Here is a 9844-nt window from a genome sequence, read left to right on the forward strand (position 1 = left end):
GAAATTCAAAGCCCACCCACCACCCACTTAGTAGCCACTGTCGACGATCCAACCGACATGCTAGACTTCGACTCCGAAGACATCGATGGTATGGACGACGATGTCGGAGACGACCAAGAACCAGCGCCTACTAGGCACTGGAAAGCCACCTCAACTCACGACGTATACATGGTGTATACACCAAAAGGAAATGATAACGAGGAACAACGGGACGCGGGAAGGATAATTCCCCCGAAAAACAACCAAAACGGCGACGCAAGCGCCGCCCGAAGTCCCGCCTCGATAACAACAGCACCCATACTGACCCAGCCGTAGCACAGGGCGAACCAGTGGACGACGAACATGCCCCCAAGCAACCATCCGAACAGGATGAATTGGACGAGCAACCCATCCCCAGCGAAATCAACAGTCCAGGCGATTTCACGCCGGACACATCAGCGGAGCATAAGAACCTTCACAAAAGGCTCGTCGGCACTACAAGAAGTTTGAAGAAGCAGAAGCGGAAGCTCAAAACAGCGAAAGACGTACTCAGAATGAGATGGAGCAAACTACTCAAGACCGCAGATAAATACGGCGATAGTCACCAAGCAAAGAGCTACCCGAAGTGCAAGCTGTTGCCCGAATTTGACGAGGAGGCCGTAGAGCCCCCACAGTCAAAAAGCAAAGAGGCCGCCTGGCCGGATAGACGACCAAATGACAGGCTAAGAGCGGCAAGCGGCGCCGCGCACAAGCCGGCACACGATCCACATAAGGATCCTCGCAAAAAGGATGGCCTGATCAGATCCATCTATGGGCCAAAAAAGAGGGCTCCAGGAAGCAACACAACACGCCGAATGTTCAAAGATAACAGCGCACCTAAATACAGGGGCGCCACACACCCACTATGTTTCACCCATGAAGTACTGGATCATGAATTTCCAGCGGGATTCAAGCCCGTAAACATAGAGGCATACGACGGAACAACAGACCCCGGAGTCTGGATTGAGGATTACATCCTACACATACATATGGCTAGAGGAGACGATCTCCATGCCATAAAATACCTACCCCTCAAGCTCAAAGGGCCAGCTCGGCATTGGCTCAAAAGCCTCCTAGAAAATACCATTGGAAGTTGGGAAGAGCTCGAGGACGCGTTTCGAGCAAATTTTTAGGGGACTTATGTCCGCCCTCCGGATGCAGACGATTTAAGTCACATAACTCAACAGCCCGGAGAGTCAGCACGCAAATTCTAGAACAGGTTCCTCACCAAAAAGAACCAAATAGTCGACTATCTGGACGCCGAAGCCTTGGCAGCCTTCAAACATAACGTCCGAGATGAATGGCTCGCCAGACACCTCGGCCAGGAAAAACCAAGAACAATGGCCGCGCTGACGAGCCTCATGACCCGCTTTTGCGCGGGGGAAGATAGCTGGCTAGCAAGATGCAGCACCAGCGACCCGAGTACATCCGAGGTCAGGGATGGAAATGGGAAATCACGACGCAGAAAAGATCAGCGCCGGAATAAGGAAAATGGCCCAAATAGCACGGCGTTCAACGCCGGGTTCAAAAGCTCTCGGCCGAATAACAAAACACTGCCTCTTAAGGACAACAGTGACGAGCTATCCAACCTAAACAAAATCTTGTATAGGATATGTCAAATCCACAGTACCCCCGGGAAACCTGCAAACCATACCCACAGAGATTGTTGGGTCTTCAAGCATTCCGGCCGACTTAACGCCGAACACAAGGGGCTCGACACACCAAGCGAAGACGATGACGAACCCCACAAGCAGAGAACCGGAAAACAGAAGACTTTCCCACAAGAAGTCACAACAGTGAATTCACTTCAAGTGATAACAAGGAAAAATAGGGCGGCATCTACCAAAGCACATGCCGCAAGGTCCACCCCAGCGGAATCCCGAGATTGGATGTCAAAACCAATTACTTTCGACCATCTGGATTACTCCAGAAGTATTCGAAACGCACGATGGACTGCTTTGATATTGGATCCTATAATCGACGAACTACAATTTACACAAGTCCTAATGGACGGCGGCAGTGATATAAACCTGCTATACTAGGACACCATTCGCAGAATGGGGATAGACCCTACCAAAATTCGCCATAGCGGCACTTCCTTTAAAGGAGCGACGCCAGGCCCTTATGTCAATAGTACGGGCTCCTTACTACTAGAAGTTGTGTTCGGTTCATCCGACAACTTACGTCGCGAAAAGCTAATCTTCCATATCGCCCCATTTAAAAGTAGCCATCAAGCACTATTGGGACGCGAAGCTTTCGCCTGGTCCACGCGGCATCATCTCATTAAAGGGTAACTTAGAGTGTTCCTCGACCATGGAAAAACGTGAGACTGCCTTGACAGCCACAAACTAATCCAGCCTGGCTGATCGAAGCCCCTAAAACAGGTCATTTAGACCCCGGACACGGCTAGGCGAGTCCGGCATAAACAAACAAGGGGCTTCCCAGCCGTATACTCCTTTACAAGGGGTTGCACGAACGAAGAATGAGAGCCAATAAAGCTCAACTTTATTCATCTTCTAAATCATACTTCGTCTTAAATACATTTTTTGCACGATATTTTTTTCCAAACTAAGTTCTTCTCTTTCACAGATGAACCACGTGCTACGCCCGTCCAGGATACGGCACAATGGAGACACAGGTGCAGACGTGCAGCAGGGACCCGTTGCAAGGATTCTTTTCAGATTAAGACCCTGCGTAAACCTTTTTACTATCTCTTGTTGATACACATCCCCCGGTTTCTTATCATAACCGAGGAGGAGGCTGGCGTTTTGGCATCAGCCGCGTCAGAAGATTTCGCGCGTACCCGGACACTAGGGGCTTAGGGCATCGTTCTGCCCGTTTTCATAAAGACCGAATACCTCAGGGAGTGTTCGGCGTCTCGAGTTAGGCCTTATATGCATCAGCTCCGAATCATGTCTTTGGTCAAATGTTGGGTTTGCCCGGCTCGTGTGTTTTGCTGCCTTACGTTCCGTATCATCGGCTAACGCGGCACCAGGAGAACTACTGCGATTGTGCCCCGGTTCGGCCTGGCGAGCACCTCAGTAGAGAAAGCCGAAAACTGACTGTCATGATATAGCGAGAGACTGGTCAACCACTCGATCGACTACCGGAATGTCTAGAATTCCTCCGCTTTGACGAAGGACCGTTTCCCGGTCAGGCACATACGCGCCCCGAATTCGGCGAGCGCGGTGCCCCTAGGGGCTATATCGTAGCCCCACCTTCGAACTCCTATGGCTAAGTGAAAGTGATATAGCATTATAGTGCAGTTGCCTAGTTTGCTACGCTACCACCTCCTTCACAGGACCAAGACGTTGGATTAAGTGTGAAAATGCGCCCTTTTGCAAACACCCCCGCACCATGTGCGTGGGGGCTGAAGCCGAAGACTGCCATCTTTCAGGTTATATACACATATACATTAACGGCCGCACAGGAGATATTTCAATACTTGAACGCACAAGTATAAAAAGCACTTATATTATAAATACGGTTTCACAAATCATACATGTCATTTGAACATAACATTTTTCGAGCACTGCGACTCTACTAAACGAGCGCCCCGCAGGACTTCCTCAAAATAGTGCTCGGCGAGTAATCGGCTTCTATCCGAATCCCGGGATGCAACATCGGTGGCATCCATCTTTGCCCAGTATGTTTTGACACGGGCGAGAGCCATCCATGCACCCTCTATGCATGCCAACCGCTTCATCGCCTTGATATGCGTCACCACATCAAGGAATTGCTGCACTAAACCAAAATAAGTCTTTGGCTTGGGCCTTTCCGGCCACAGATGAGCCACGACGTCCTTCATGGCAAGTCCGGACAGCCTATTCAGCTCAGCCCACTCAGCCAACCGATCGGTTAACGGAAGGGGACGCTCCAGACTATGGAATTGAGACCAAAAAAGCTCTTCCATCTCGTGATCCTTTTGGCTTCGGAAGTGCACGACTGCGTCTGCCGCACTCGCCGCCAAATCCAGATAAGGATCCTCCGCACCCCACAGCTAGCCCAACTGAGCATACTTCTGATCCGTGAACTTCCTGCGCAGCAGAAAGGGCTTTCCAGCCGCAATGTCTCCGGCCTGATGCAGCTCCTCCTTTATAGCCCTCATTGCAGAATGGGCATCCTTGGCTTTGGCGGTGGCCTTCTTCAGGTCCTCTTGCCCCGCTCGGCGTTCTCTTTCAAGAACCTCATAGAGGTCGGTAGCATCCTTCAGCTTCACGGACATTCCGGCCATCTCCTCCCTGCTTCGGTAGTGAGCAGCCTTTTCGGCTTTTAGCTCTTCGGCTGACTTCGAGGTAGCCGCATCACTCCTTCTGGCTTGCTCCTTGGCTCGAGGAAGCTCTGCCCGAAGGCCCTCCATTGCAGCGGCGCCATCTGCATCAAGCATACATGTTGTAAGGCGTAAGCATCAGCTCCCTTACCAGGCGACCACGGAGAAACCACCCACCTTGTGACTCGTCAAGTGGCTTATGGACAAGCCCGATGTCCGCATCCACAACGTCCAGTTGCCGCTTCAGTTCGGCAACTCTATCAGTCCGGCTTGCCACCGAACGCTCCGCCCCCTGAATAGGAACGGCGACATCTTAACACTGAGATTATGATCCTCGGCACGCCGTCGCTTCTGACAACGTACCGACTCTCAGGAGCTACTATCTATACATGGCGCACTCTATGTGCAAAACTGTCAAAAGGTATGTCATTTTTACGTACCTCAAACCCCGTCAGTAAACTTCTGATGGCCTCATGCAACCCACTCTCAGCGGATGAAATCCTTTCAATCACCATACTCATTAAAGTATGGTGATCTTCTGAGATAGACGCCCTCTCGAGCAGATCCTTCAGCTCCCCCGACCGTAACCAGTTGGTGCCGAACTCTCCGGCCTCGCTGGACTCGGGGAGACCCTCCGCGACGACACCTCAGGGTCGTCCACCCCGCCTAACGGAGGGGCAGATGGAGGCATTTCGCTCTCCATCATCTCCGGACGAAGATCCCCCGAAGATGAGCTCTGCTGAGAAGGGCTGAGATCCGAACTACAAGGTAAGAACTCCGGTTATCCTCAGAAATAAAAACAGGGATGTCCCTTATTACAAAGCTCCCTTTTCTACTTACGGCTCGCTGGAGGGCTTATTCCCTTGGGGAAATAGTGCGGCCGGGGCTTCTCCTGGCGCAGGACCCTCCGATGAAGATTTCTTCCCCCGCTTTGAGGCCTTGGCCTCCGAATCTTCGGAAGCGGTCCTCTTCTCCCCCTGGAGGGAGGGGTTCTCGATCCCCCCTTCTTTGAGAGCCTCCTTAGCAGAGGCACTCATTTTCCTTTTTTTCCCCTTCGCCCTCATCTGAAGGCGCAACCTCCAGCATCTTGACTAACACCGGATCCGGCGTGGTCTCCGGGAGGGGAGCCGGACACCGTATCAGTTTTGCTTGCGCTATCCACTCCTGTCCAAGGGATAGCTGGTTAAAAGGCAAATTCATGATAAACAAATGGACGATATGTCCGGACACAGGGTTACTTACTTGAGTATCCGGGCGATTGCAGCTTAGGCCAGCGTCCTCGGTCAAGTCCGGACACATCTCTTGTGATCCAAAGAATAGTTTGTACATCTCCACGGGTGTCGTACCCATGAAGTGTGGGAGAGCTCGTGGTCCCTCTGGATTGAATTCCCACAGGCGGAGGGGGCGACGTTTGCAGGGCAGAAGACGCCGAATCAGCATAACCCGCGTCACTACGACCAGATTGATCTCCCTCTCTTGGAGGTCTCGAATCCGGCCCTGCAATAGGGGTACGTCCTTGGACTGCCCCCAGTCAAGCCCTTTGTTGACCCATGACGCCAGCCGTTGTGGAAGGCCCGAGCGAAAGACGGGCAGCAGCCTCTGCCTGCTGCCCCTGGGAGCGGTGATATAGAACCACTCCTGTTGCCACAAGCAGAGCTCCTCCTGAAAAGAGCCCTCGGGCCATGGAGCATCGGCCCTCTTGCTTATAACCGCCCCTCCGCACTCTGCCTGACGCCGCTCAACCATCTTCGGCTCCACGTTGAAGGTTTTGAGCCACAAACCGAAGTGAGGGGTAGTGCGGAGGAAGGTTCACAGACAACAATAAATGATGAGATGTGGAGGATGGACTCCGGAGCCAAGTCGTGGAATTCCAACCCATAGTAAAACATGAGCCCCCTCACGAAGGGATCCATCGGGAAGCCTAAACCCCGACGGAGGTGAGACACGAACACGACACTCTCGCCAGGCTCGGGAGTAGGAATGACTTGCCCTTGGACAGGCAACCTATGCGAAATCTCGTAGGTTAAGTACCTGGCTTCTCTCAGCTTTAGCACGTCCTCTTCCGTGACGGAGGAGGGCATCCACCGGCCCTGTAGGTTGGAGCCGGACATTGTCGAAGGTCCGAGGTGCCCAAATCTGGAGCCCTGGGTGTTGGAACTCGGGGTGAGGGGCAGGTTCGATTGAGGATTGAAGAAAGGAAACGGGCCTTGGTCTCATTATAAAGAGGGAGAATACCAAGAGCTTTCCTCGTGACCGTTTGGAACTCGCCTTCGATGGAGGGGCGTGGCGACGGGCGCGGTTGGATTACCCACGTCTGTATTGATGGGAATTCCGGAATAAGGGGAACACGATCTCTACTTCGACAAGACGTGCCAAGGAATCCGCTTCGCTAAACGCGCTGAGGTGGTATAATAAAAACGATTCGAGTAAAAGCTTGGTTGTGGTGTGACGTCATACCACGAAATACGTCAGCAGATTGAACTTGTGTAAATATTACTCTCTCTATGGTGGTACGTGGAATTTATTTTATAGAGCCGGACACTATCCTGGTGTTCGCAACCTTCTATGAATTATTTGGAGGAGGAACCCGCCTTGCAATGCCGAAGACAATATGCGCGCTGGACTCGTCATCATTGAAGCCTGGTTCAGGGTCTACTGAGGGAGTCCGGGACTAGGGGGTGTCCGGATAGCCGAACTATCATCATCGGTCGGACTCCAAGACTATGAAAATACAAGATTGAAGACTTCGTCCCGTGTCCGGATGGGACTTTCCTTGGCGTGGAGGGCAAGCTTGGCGATACAAATATGTAGATCTCCTACCATTGTAACCAACTCTGTGTAACCCTAGCCCGCTCCGGTGTCTATATAAACAGGAGGGTTTTAGTCCATAGGACACAATAACAACAATCATACCATAGGCTAGCTTCTAGGGTTTAGCCTCCTTGATCTCGTGGTAGATCCACTCTTGTACTACCCATATCATTAATATCAATCAAGCAGGAGTAGGATTTTACCTCCAATGAGAGGGCCCGAACCTGGGTAAAAACATCATGTCCCTTGTCTCCTGTTACCATCCGCCTAGACGCACAGTTCGGGACCCCCTACCCGAGATCCGCAGGTTTTGACACCGACAATAATCCACTCTCATCTTTTCAAGGTCTAGCTTTCTTTGAAGACTTTCAGAAGAAAGCTTCTCATGGTCAGACAAGAGAGCATTGTGTTGATCTTGAAGGGCGTCAAACTTGGAATGAAGTCTCTGAAGACTCTCAGCCAAAGCTTTTGACTGATCCATTTCTTCACCCAACATATCATCACTCTTACTAAGAATGACTTGAACCTTTTCCAAGACTCTTTGTTTTTTAGTGGCAAGGGAAGCAAGCTTGACATAACTGGGGCCAAATTCATCACCTGATTCATCATCGCTAGATTCAGAGAGGTAGCATTCAGTTACCTTATCACCCCTTGCCATGAGGCATGATGAGGATGATGATAATTCAGGTGCAAAGGTCATCTCCTTAAGAGACTCCTTGTAGTCCTCAAACCAAGGATCATGACGAGTACGATGACCTTCATAGACCTCAGAAGCCGATCCCAGATTAGCTTCGCGTGATTGAGGTGCATAACATTCCTGAACTGATTTCGGGACAGATGAGAGCAGATGACATCCTTCGCCGTAAGGTTCAGTAGAGTGTACTTGCGAATGTCATCGGCCTCAGCCATCTTGCATAGATCAGTGAGTCCAATCTTAGTGATGGTCCACAGTTCGCTATCCATAGACATGAGTCACTTCTTCATCATGGCCTTCCATCGGGGATACTCCTGACCGTCAAAAGTGGGGCAAGATATGTTCCTCAATCCTGTAGTCGACATAGCTAAAACTCCAGGTGGTTAAACCGAATCACACAGAACAAGGGAGTACCTTGCTCTGATACCAATTGAAAGTGCTAGTATCGACTAGAGGGGGGTGAATAGGCGATTTTTATGAAAGTCTTCAAAACTTGGAAGTTTCGAAGACAAACAATCGAAATGCCCTAATTGAGATGCAGTGGAAGATAAACTACAGTAAGCAAACCATAGTCAAGTATTCAATGATGTGAAAGCATAGGACTAATAGCAGCTAAGTAGTAAGGATCAGGATGGAAGACAGTATGAAGCCAATCAACGATAGTAGTCAAGCAATGAAGTCAAACAGGTATGACAGATAGGCAATGACTTCACGAAGACAAACTTAAGTAAAGGATGGAAAGGGATAGAACCAGTCGCTTGTTGAAGACACATGATTTGTTGGACCAGTTCCAATTGCTGTGACAACTGTACGTCTGGTTGGGGAGGCTGAGATTTAACTCAGAAGACCATGTCTTCACCTTATTCCCCTTGAGCTAAGGACACCCAGTCCTCGCCCAATCACTCTGGTAAGTCTTCAAGGTAGACTTCCAAACCTTCACAGACTTCGTTCACCGGCAATCCACAATGACTCTTGGATGCTCAGAACGCGACGCCTAACCAACTGGAGGATTCACAGTCCTCAAGTGTAATAAGTCTTCAGGTCACACAGATAGAAAGACTTCAGTGATGCCTAACACTCTTTGGCTCTGGGTGTTTGGGCTTTGTCCTCGCAAGGATTTCTCTCTCTCAAAGGCTTCATGGTGGGTTGCTCTCAAACGACAAAAGCCGTGCACAAACTCTGAGCGGCCACCAATTTATGGTGTAGGGGGTGGGCTATTTATAGCCACAAGGCAACCCGACCTGATATGTCCGAAATGACCCTGGGTCACTAAGGAACTGACACGTGTTCCAACGGTCATATTTCAAACACACACGGCAACTTTACTTGGGCTACAAGCAAAGTTGACTCATCCAGCTGTGGATAAGATTTGCTCTCATTGTCTTCGCTCGAAGACATAGGATTTGGGTTGAGCATCACTTCAGTCACTCTGACTTAGTTCACTTGGACCCCACTTAACAGTACGGTGGTTCCTATGACTCAACAAAGAAGAAAAGGAAACAACGAAATCACATAGTCTTCGTGCTCCATAGTCTTCACTCAATGTCTTCTCATGTCATAGTCTTCAATATGAATATCTTCTCATACCACCATTGTCTTCAATGTCTTCATACATTTTTAGGGGTCATCTCCGGTAGGTAAACCGAATCAATGAGGGACACTACCTGCGTTATCCTGCAATTCTCACAAACGCATTAGTCCCTCAACCAACTTTGTCATCAATACTCCAAAACCAACTAGGGGTGTCACTAGATGCACTTACACGTCCAAGTCTTCATTTTCATTAGTGTCGCGCGATGAAAAATAGCAGCTGGCCACCAAGGAAGGAACCTTGACCTTCTTGAATTTCTTTGGTGGAGGTGCAGACCAGTCAAATTCTTTCTTGAGACCCATGCTCTTCAGATCTTCTGCGCTGTAGACATGAGATAGAACTGCCCAGGTATGGTTGAAGGTTTCATGGAGGTAGTATTGGTTTTTCTTCACTGCATTGTGTGTTGGAACAGCATCAATTGGATTCTCAAGTGAGCTGGTCATAGTCTTCATTTTCTTCA

The sequence above is a fragment of the Triticum aestivum genome, chromosome 7B, assembly GCF_018294505.1.
Source record: "Triticum aestivum cultivar Chinese Spring chromosome 7B, IWGSC CS RefSeq v2.1, whole genome shotgun sequence".
NCBI classification, from domain to species: Eukaryota; Viridiplantae; Streptophyta; class Magnoliopsida; order Poales; family Poaceae; genus Triticum; species Triticum aestivum.